The sequence below is a fragment of the Lissotriton helveticus genome, chromosome 4_1, assembly GCF_964261635.1.
Source record: "Lissotriton helveticus chromosome 4_1, aLisHel1.1, whole genome shotgun sequence".
Lineage (NCBI taxonomy): Eukaryota > Metazoa > Chordata > Amphibia > Caudata > Salamandridae > Lissotriton > Lissotriton helveticus.
The window spans coordinates 276,504,156-276,515,518 of NC_136063.1; positions in this window are offsets into that span (position 1 = coordinate 276,504,156).

Sequence of the window (11,363 nt, forward strand, 5' to 3'; positions counted from 1 at the left end):
GCACACTTCCTGTGCCTGTCGTCCCAAGGCACAGTTCCGGTCAAATACTTTTATCAAAAGGCGGAAGGCGCACTCATTAGGATATAACAAAAACAATCTTCTTTAGTCCAAATAGTTCACTTCTTTATTTCGGTAATTATACCAAGCAAATCACACAGCCAACGCGTTTCGTTCCTTGACGGAACTTCGTCAGGGCATGAGCACCACTGCGTACAATAAGCCAGTGAAGCAATGAATATAATGGAAGTCACCGGATAATGCCACCTGCTCCAACTTGCGTTGAGAAAGTAAAAATAAACTTATCCCAGAATCGTTCCAATGCGCGCAGAAAATATATGAAGAGACAAATGAAAACAGCCCCTCGTGGAGTAGTTAATCCCAGGAAACATACAGGTCAATAGAAAAGGTGCATGTAGTTCAGCTCCTCCTTAATAATATAGGCTGGCAATAAATTATTTCCAACGCTACACATGGATCGGAGCAAGGGAAGCGCTTATTTCGGCTCTTGTGTGGCAGTATCAACTTAGTCCAATACGAAGTCCCCCGGCATGGTAACAGGGAGAGTGAAGTCTTCAAAGAATTGTTTGAGGTCAGACCCTCTGCTTCCTCCTGAAAGCCCACAATACAGAGGTTATTGCTGTGGGACCACCCTTCTGAATCTTTTGCCATGCCTTTAAGTTCCTGGACTTTAGTAGTGTGAGATCGGACTTTACTTTCTAAGACTTTCAGGCTAGGTTGCAAGCCTACTATGACATTCTTCACATCATCCACTCGGGTCTGGAGTTTCCGTTGGTCCTCTTGGAGCAGCCCCACTTCAAGCGCAACTGAATCGATCCTCCCACGAAGCTCCTGTCTTGAATCTGCAATTGCTTGAAGGACCTTGTTCAGCTTTGCTTCCATGACGGTCTGTGGCATGGACTCCTTGCTGGATGCCATTTCCAAGCAGTTCCGGCTTGTCGCACCTTGGCGCTCCACAAGCCGGGCACTCACACCACCACATCTACCTATGAGACAGCTGGATTCTCACTCCTAACGAGAGTGGAGCAGCAGATTCCACCCCAAGGAGTAAGAGGCTCCAACTGATGACACCCCTCACAGCTGCCTTTACCACTCCACAAAACCTGCCAGGCCCCCATATGCTCTCGCAGAGGTCAGATGCCAGGGCAGCATGCACAGCCTCGTTAAGCTCGCTACTGTGCATGAGCAGTCTATACCGGTTGTGCAATTCATGGGCCACCAACCGCAACAATAAGGCTCTGCTTGGTGAATTTAGGATATGTTGCTGTGCCCAGGAGGGGGCCGAAGACTTCACTGCATAGTGACAACAGACCCCAGTCTCATCTAAACCCGCCTCACCCCTCGCTCTCAAACAGAACTGACCACAAGGGAGGCATGCGCAGTCCAGTTTAACCTCTCTCTCTCACACAGAACTACCCTCAAGGAAAGCATGAGCCGTCCGGCCTCCGAGGTAGAACAATGCCTTCACAGTCAGGGGGAGCGTAGTAGAACGGGGTAGGCAGGCAAATGAGAGGAACCAGTGCCTTCTGTTTTTCTGGGCAGCTCTGTATCTGTTGAGGGCCCCACCTGTACTGTAGACAGTGACACCAGGGGGTCTGACAGTGAGGCAGCCCCCAACTCCGATAAGGGGGGGATGTCTCAAATGGGCCTCTTGGTATGATGGGGTTCCCAGTGACGCTGATTCTCGCTACCCCAGAGGTCTGATCAAGCAAGTTGAGGGCCTCAATGCTCAGTGTGGTTGCCCCCTCTGCTTCGTTGAGATGGGGATATCCCAACAGGCATGGCTGCACGCGCTTCGCCGACTGGCAGGGTTTCTAGGCCACAGGAGAGCATGGCAAATCCACTGGATTCACGCCTGCTGCATGAGTATTACTGTCGCAGGCAGGAGAACCCGGCTCCCAGTCCTTTTTGCCAGTCGCTTCAGAAGCAATGCAAACTCCGCAGTGCACTTGTTCACGGGGGAGCACCCCTTCACCCCTAGCACTTCACCTGCGGCTGGCAAGTTTAAATCTCACTGTGTGTTAGCCATGGCATGGAGGTACTCACTGCGCCTCCTCAGCTGCACTGCTGCAATCTCCCTAGCCCCAGGCACAGAGAGCGGTATCCAAGATTTGCCCACGCTGGGGCTGGCACAAGCCACTGGGTTGCAGACAGTCAGAGCGGTGGTGTGGCAGGCATGAAGGGTCCACCCTCATGTTTTGGTCCGCAGTCCAAGGATGACCATCATCAGCAGGGCTCTGATCGCAATCTCCAACCACCTCCTGGTTGTTTCAGACCACCGTCTAGGCCTTCAGTTGTTCAACACCACCTACCGCATCGAGCGTGATAATGGGCCTGCGCCCTTGGAGGCCGAGCGGTCGGGACCATTTGGCACACCCCCCAGACTTCTCACAGGGTGCCAGTGCCCGGTTGCTCACAGGCTGCGGCCACCTCCATGTGGTCCATGTCCCTGTGCCCCGACACTGGACTCTGTAGCATCTCTTTGACATTAGGAGGCACCGCCATTTTTCCATGCCCTGTTCCATCATGAAGCCAGGCGGTGGTGGCATAGATCGCGGCGATTATACGCGGATCATGGGTCTTGGACGCAGAGCCCAGTAAAGTTGCATCCTCCATCTTTGCCAGGCTGGCAACACACCCCCGCACACAAACATTTGTGTCACACATTACCACCTCCAGAATCCTGTTTTCATAAGACAGTGGTAAAAGCTGTTTGGGCCAAGAACCTCCTTAACTTACCACCAAAGTTATGAAATAAAGCCAAATAAACATATGTTCTGATCCGAAAACTCATGGCTGGTTATAAGCAAAACAAAAAACAAAATCAAGACCTTCCAAAAAACACCCATTGCAAAACACGTTCAAAAGTTGTTGGTTCACAGCTACCAAAAGAAACAGCAGGAAACAAATCCCGGCAATATGATGTATTTCAACTACACCACCCTCAAGCAAAATCGAGAAACCTCGTACTTCTTTGCAAAATGCTGCCTTTCTTGAATTCACCACACCAATACCACTTGTTAATCAGTCCCGTACCCTGCTCCAGTGCTGGTGCTGCTCAGTAGCATTAAATGTCATTATTGGCAAAACCACTAAAAGTCTTAAACCTAAAGTTGAAACGTGTTAGCTTTGCCAGTGCTTGTTTCTCTGTAAACCAACAGAGACTGGAACTTTAGTCAGACTGCTTTACGTTGTGAACCAGGACTCAATCTCTAAAGATGCGCCGAGTTTTTAAATGAGAGCACCCGGTGCACACTGGGTCTCTTGCAGTGCTTAATTTGTGCCGGTGCTTTCCGGTGCTTAGCACCGGCACTTACTTCTCAGGGCCGGGTCTACAGCGTCTGCTGCACGTGATGTCACATACGATGTTGATGATTTATATTTAATTCACTCCCTCGGCGCAGAGAGTGTTGTTCTTGTCTCCCAAGTCCCTATAAAGAGTTTTGCAGCTATGGGAGCCTGAGCGAAGATGATTCTGACGGCATTACTGCTTTGGCGGCCCTTAGTTAAGTGTTTCCGGTGGTTGGGACACTGATTGGGCAATTTGGGCTCCATTTGGTTGCGCAGGGTCTGTGCGGCAGCCAGGCAGCGTGAGCAGATTACAGATCGCCACGCCCCAGCACGTCCGCACCCCACGAGTCATGAGCAGCCTTGAAGTGAGCCCGCCAATGTTTAGGGGAGGCAGCAGCAGGCCTATATCTGTGAATTAAGGCAGTGCCCCGTCCCACCACGTAACTGTAAGTAAGTGCCGATAGCCATGCCTATTGCCAAAGAAATGCTGCTTTTTTTGTTCGTTTATTAGCGTGGTGATGTGACGGTGATTTGAGGATGCTGCGCGGCTGCGCCACTGCCTCTGCCTGGTCTAGAAGCGCCCGCCGGCTATACTCTCTCATATATCACGATGAAGGGCCCGGCCGGGGTTAAGTTAAAGGTCCTGCCCAGCACCTGAAATTTCCTCCAGACTCCCATTCTCCTAAATAATTTGCTGCTTCAAAGCTATGTATCAGTTAGTGAAAGCAGTGCCCCGGCCCACCACGAAACGGTAATAATCAGAGCCAAGTACTGTTGTAGCCTTCCACACTTGTGTTAAAAAGTGTTCTTTCGTTTAAATTGTTCAGTTTTAAATTTGTACTTTACTAAGGGACAGGGGGTGTTTGGTAATTTGGCTTCGTGCAGAAGAATGTGAAATTACTTTATTTCAGAAGTAAACAAAGAAATAAACAATCCCACCCCCTCAAACCATCAAAGAGACAGACAACCTTTCAGACATGTTACGCATTTATCAGGCTTTATTGAAAACCAATTTCCACGAAAAATGAACTACTTGTGATCCCAGTGTGGACTGTGGCAGTATTGTCTCCGTGCAGACCCTTTGGGGAGGTTTCAGCATCGCCAATGTGCAAGGAGTCTGCAGCACGTGGGGCAGTGTCCAACGCAGCCTTACTACTACTGGTCTCCTCTGTTAAAGGTGGGCGCACTCCAACAACATAGGTTTCCCTTCTGTTGAACCCCAAAACATTCCTACTGGGTGCTGCTCCAGGAGCCCTTGGCGCAGACGTTCAGGACTAAACACTAGGAAGAGATTTTACACTGGGCTGCGACGGAGACTGCAATCCAGAGCTTGTAGTGTGTATCTGGGATTACTGCAGCAGTACGATATTCTGCAGATGTAGATGCACTTAGGGAAACATAGTCTTTCCGCCAGTGCGGCACGGACTCTCAAGGGTATGCTCCCACATTAAACTTCAAGACTGGCTTAAATAAAATACACCAAGAATAGTCAGCATGGAAACAAAATGGCACAGAGCCTAGTTTTTGAACTGCATAAGATGATGGATAGCTTGGGGGAGGTCAGGAGTCGGAACATAAAGACTACCCAACACCTTCTCTGGCCTACGTGAACACGTCACTACAAGCTTTGCTTTGTACAGGCTTTTGGAGGGTTCACATAGGGTGCCAGCACTGGCCTATATATGGACATCAACACCAGTGTTTGATGCATGCTGCAGCCATCCTAATATGAGGCTTCTAGCATGACTTTGGAGGTCTGGTTTACGTTCTCACTCTCGAACCCGCTAGTAAGCAGCCACCTTCCTTTAAATGGGTTGCTTCTCACCTGCAGGTCCAAAGTGATAAGGGCAGTAGAATATCAGGGTCCTGGGGGCTGTAGCAGGTGAGTGTAGTTTGGCATGAACCACTGCCCTGCCTCAGCCAAATAATTTGTTCTCTGGGTTTACCTATGCATACCTGGGGTCTATAGACCAACGGATTGAGGTTCCTGCTTGCACTGCCTTGGAAGACTTTTATTTTAGCTCCGGTTTATTATGTCAATACAACTTATTAAAGGGCCACCCTTTCCCTTATAGGCTAGTAAATTGGGCATTTAGCAGCAACATTAATTCGGATTGGGACGGGTGGGGGGTTTTAGCAGCAAGTATAGACATTGGCATCAGGATACAATCTCTGGTCCAGGAAGCAGCTTGGTTACCTCGCAGCAGAGGCTGGATGAGTGAATAAATAGGGAACAGCCAGGTTTTGAAAGTGCTCTTCTCTTGGCAGCAAGGCTCGCAGTGGAGAGTTTCATTTGCCAGGTAGTGTAGTCCTTCTGCTCCGTTGCAGTGCACCCTTCGCCCAGTGACACTGATACCCGCCGCATAGCTGCCAAGGTTTCAGATTCCTATGAATGCCATTTTCATAATTTCAGTCATTTCAGTGTAATTTTGAGTGACACTTCAACGACTATGAACCAGTAGTACTGACTATGATTGACTCTTTCTGGCAAGCAAAATCAAGCAATGAAGATGAGAGATTAGAAACATATAAATATCAGACATTGCACCGATATGTGCATCAAGATTGTCTGAATCATACGTTTTGAGCTGAATCATCACCCTTTATTAAAGCATCCGCTACATTATGTTCCTAAACAGGGCGTTCCATGTCCGTGATTGCTCAACACCTTTGAGCGATGTTTGTAATATTTAGGACAAGGTTATGGTAAAAATGTACTCTATTTTGCTCCGGAGAAAAAATCTTTCTCTCGCGTGGCCTGCAACAAAATCAGAGTCCAAACAATCTATAATACTTTAGGCCTCTGATTTTTTACTCCTGAAAGTCATTACATTGAAGTTTTTTTCAAATGTGTACGTTTGATATGTTAAGTAAGTCTGCACAGGTGTTCAAGCCAGAAAATAGATGTAAAGTTATCCCTCTTCAAAACACACCTGGTAGTAGCTACAACACAAAGCTGTTGCAGGAAGCTCAACAAAGAATCCCCACCAGCACAAGCATCTCTGGGATAGGCTCGGGCTTGCTTGCAGTTTCACACTTACCATTAAACACAGGCCTATATGCTGCCTGCAAAGTGCCCTTGAAGTCTTGACTCAAGGCAAGGGTCTGCTTTTCGGATCTGGGAAAGTCTGAATTTTCCCTATTTCGACGGAGGCCAGCTCACCTCGTCAGCCCATTCCTGAGATTGCCTTAAGTTAAAGTGCCAAGCCCTGGAGGTACCAAACATACCGGATATGACGGCAGGAGTAGGATCCCCTCTATACAACCTGTCTTAATCACAGGGCTAGCTTTGCTTCAGAGTCCTACGTCTAGCTATCTTGAATTGTTACCGCTGCTTCGTAGAGCTATGCCTAAAGTCATATCATTAACCACTAGTGATGTTTGGTAGCTACTCAACTGTCCAAAGCATAAGCCGATAAGCAGAAATTCTACCACAACACTGGAAAGAGCAGGAAGTTGAGGCACTTGGGGTTGATGAGTTTAGGATTGTGGAAAGATTTGGTTCATACAGTTCACCAACACCACTCAACAAGCAGTGGTCTTCAAAATGCTCCACTGGCTGCAACATACCTAACCACACCCTCACCACTTCCGCTGGAATGGGCAAGGCGCATTTGCCATGTTTGCCTTTAGTGTGATGTTTGGATTTTTCATAATCTTGACTTCTTCAGTGATGTAACTTTGAGAGCAGCACCAACACTTTGAAAATGGTTCCAGCACCACTGGCTTGGGTACCTTTGTTTGGCATTTTCATACTTTCTGGCATGGGTGCCTTTGTTTGACGCTTCCATGCTTTCTGGCTTGGGTGTCTTTGTTTATCTGTTTAGAGTGTTTTCTGAACATTTTGGTTTATTTTGTCACACAAGCTATGTAAAAGTTGTATCTTTGAACTCATAGTCTGTTAAAAATACCATACTTTAGTATTGTCCTTTCCCTAAATCAGCACGTAGAGAACTGGAATTGACCCTTTTCAATGCATTAGTGAGTTTAGCTAATGTATTCCAAAATTGTTCTTTAAATGCACGTTTGATTTAATCTTTTTAAACATTTTCACAGGACAGGGGAACCTCTTATCAAAAGCTTACTTTGAGGAAGGCTCCCTTACTGAAATTCCGATCGGGTATTTCATACAACTGTTATCAGTGCCAGTTGATAGTGGGTGGAGTCAGTGGAAGAAGTGGGTGGGGCCAGAGTAAAGTAGGTGTGGCCTCTGACAAACATTTGAGCACCTGCACTTCATATTTTACAAATTAAGCACTGGTCTCTTGACGTCGTTGTGTATTTGTGCTCATCACAACAGAACATGTCTGCCATGAAGAAGTTCTGAGCTTCCCTTTTAGCCTTCCCAACTCATGTTTCTCGCTCTGATGTCGTCTCCTTCCGGGATTTTCTCTGCTTCGTTTCCTTGTTTGAGAGCCACGGGCCACTTTCCAAGTACTTACGTCATCAACGTAGCACTTTCTGTCCACTCCCCAACCCAAATGAACCAGCTATAACAAGACTTCTCAAGGTAACACCTCGAGCACAACTAAAAAGAGGCAGGCGCAGGTTTATTATCTCAGCCGAAGCTTCATTAGCACTCTCTTTGAATTCCCTCGGTACATAATGTTTATCTCACCACAAATGACCACATTACAGCACACCTGTTTGTCACAAGATGTTTTTATTTAAACGGAAGCTGTCTTTGCAGATGAAACATTCCTTCCATTTGTCATCACTTAATTCATCCTTGATGACATTGCACTTGTGAACCGGGTGCAGAGGAGAGGACAGGCGGGGTGTGCGCCAAATCCCATCCATCCACATGGTTGTAGTTTAGAAGTCTTTATGGCTTTGCTGGCGCTCACCCCAGAGCATGCATGTGCAAGGCATCGAAGCACTCCCAGCTAAAGAGCGTCCCCTCAGAGCAAGCATCGGATGAAGACAGAGCCTGGGAAGATATCTGTACCGAATAAACCGACCACTAACCTCCTCTTATCTCTGAATGGAGGCCTCAGAGCATGCCTGGCAGCAACATGCAATAGTGGGAGCACATATATGGCACATTCTCTGTAAAGTGCTACTTGCAAGCTATACACTGTGCTCTGAAAAATGTTAAATAAACGGGGAAGCATGTATTTGCAGTTAATAAATGCTTGCACCTTTATTTACAAGCCTCATAATGAATCGCAAGCCAGCGTTTACGAAAGACAATGACACCAGCCAATGAAAAGTATGGGCGGAGAGTGGGCGAGGCTTCCACAGCATACTCTACTACAGCATGCTGCGCTGCAACTGGGATCGACCTAAAAAAAAAATCGGAATGTTAGTGCTCAGTAGCTAAACAGCAGCATGCTGCTGTTCAGGGGGCCGCATGTAAAGGTCAAGAGGGCTGAAAGGGGCCCCCACGCCGCACTTTGAGTATCACTGCTTTATGGTATTTCTAAAGATCATAGCAAATCTTTAGAAAATTAATAAGAGACAAATGAATACGAGTATCAGTTTCACAAAGTACTTATTGACTCTCAACGACTTTTGAAATTTCCCAGAAAAAGCATCATAATTTTTGAGAAATACATAAACTTGTTTCTGTGAAGGCGCAGACATACCTTGCCACACCTTGCCACGGTGCCTAGAAGGAAGCCCCGATATCCAAGAAACATGCAATCTTTATTGTTGTAGAAAGCAATCTTATTTCCTGCTACCAGCCTTCCGTTCAAACCTGGGGGTGCATTGTCAATAAACAGATGCTTGAATATTCGATCTTTAATCATTGATATTAAGATCATATCAGTGTATTCATTGCCGCCCATCATTGGCCATCGAGGGCACAATAAATGCTACTGTTATTCAGCTCAATAGTACATTTTTTCACAACATTAGGTCTTAATGTGTAAACCTACAGTGTACACATTAATGTCAGCATTGAGCTGCAAACAGGCTGAGTTATTGCAGTGCCTTATAGTGCATAGTACAGGGGTGTCCAATGTAGTTCCAGGAGAGCCAGGTCTATATCAAATTTGTGGGATATTTGCTTATATAAATGATTTAGATACCTTGTTGTAAATATATTGTTTGTGGATATCCTGAAAATCTAGCATTGGTTATGGACATTCCTTATCTAAAGGCACACCTCCTACCCCTGGTACTGGCAATACTCACGGAGCAACACCTGTAGTACATTTTGCACCTGATTCACAGTATGGCGATTCACCAGCATTTGCAGGGGGCAATTCACAGCATGTAATGCAGGTGCGACATAGAAAGCAGTGCTTAATTTGAAAACAAATAAGTGCCCGGGCCCTTGTCAGGGGGTCACTGCAACTTGAAACACCTATTTCCCCTGCTAGTGTTACCAACGACAGTGCCCACACAACCACTAACCATCACATTCCTATAAGTGTGACAGTTCAGACGATTTCAGGTCTCGAAAACTATAAGAATGGCTTAGGCAGCAGATATTAGTCGTTTTAATATATAGATTGATTTAAAAAATAACTGTTGATCTGCTCATCTCTAAACGACACAAACAGTGCCACCAGGTGGCAGACTGTCAGAAGTGCCAGTGTTGACAGTTAAATGCTGGTGCAGAGCACAGGGAACCACTGGCTCAAATTCAGCACTGCATTAGCAAGTGAAAGGGCGAGATTTTGATCGATACCTTATATCTATTGATCCAAACCTCGATCTGGTCGACTGAACCTTTATTGCCTGTCTTGGAAGGAAACAGTACACCTATCTGCAAGTTAGTTCACCCAATAAAGGACTCTACTCTCAAAGATCACGGACAACTTCTAGGTTTCAAAAGTTTATTGTAAAGATATAATGAGCTGCAAATACAAGCATCTCAGAATGAGATTCACGAGATACACAGGTCCAATTACATACATGTGCTCTCGAAAAGCCCTCAGACGAGCAACAGAAATCACTAACACAAGTTCTAAAAATAGCAAAGCTATCAGCATAGACGCATATCTCTCCTTCATTTAGGTTGGAGGAAAACAAACACAGGTTAGGCGTCCCTACCCTGTTCTAGATGGTATCCCTACTTAACCAAATCCCAACCTAACAAAGGTGTCAGCAATGAATGACCCCCAAGGGAAGTCACCCACTCTAAGTCTCTTGGTGAAAACCTAAAGTTCTCCAGTCATGACCCCTCACTGCCTACCCATCCGCTCTCTAAAGGGTCCTCAGGTCTCTGCTCTAACTCCACCCAGGGGTGCTGTCCCTAATACAAAACAGTCAACAACATTTGAGACGCCCCTTGCGAAACGCCTCTCACGTGGTGCAACTTCAGGCTTTTTCCATGATGCTTTGTATTGGGCCTCAGACGTTAGAGTTGACCTTGCTTCTCAGTCTCTTCTCCGGCCCGCTGATACCCCTTAAACATTCCAGAACCCTCCTCCATGTCTGGGCCGTCTACTGAACAGGCCTCTATTCATTCACTTATAATTGGATCCCCCCTTTCCTGTTGCAGACAGATATCTGCCGCCAAGAACCCAACTCTCATAGACTTCTAAAAAGGCTTGCAACATTTCTCAGCCCAGACATGTACGTGTAAATCAATGCTAAAACATTTCAGGCCTACAATATTTCACATTATGATTATAGCATTCAATTTCTTCATTTACTTAAAGCATGTTAAAACTCTTATTCTATTATTTAGAAAACATTACTCTAAATCATGGCCCATTAATGCAATGACCAAAAACGTTAAACAATCTGTGTCGTGAAAAGAAACACCTTCCCTTTTAGCTCCAGCTCTGGCCCTGAGGCCTACCACGTTCTGCGTTTTACCACAGACCATCTTATATGTTAACAGCTACACGACATAGATTCAAAATAATCTCGTCTAATAAAATCATATAATGTCACGCATTTCTGTATTAATTCCACTTCTACTTAAATCTCTATATTAGCTATACATTTAGAATATAATTTCAAATACTATTAGCACTCATGGCATTTCTCTTCATGAATTATGCTCTCTATAGGTAAGTGTGATGTACTCATATTTTTATATCAGTTTGCGCTCTCTCAGTTCCCCCCTTTGATGACCTCTCGGGGTCATCACT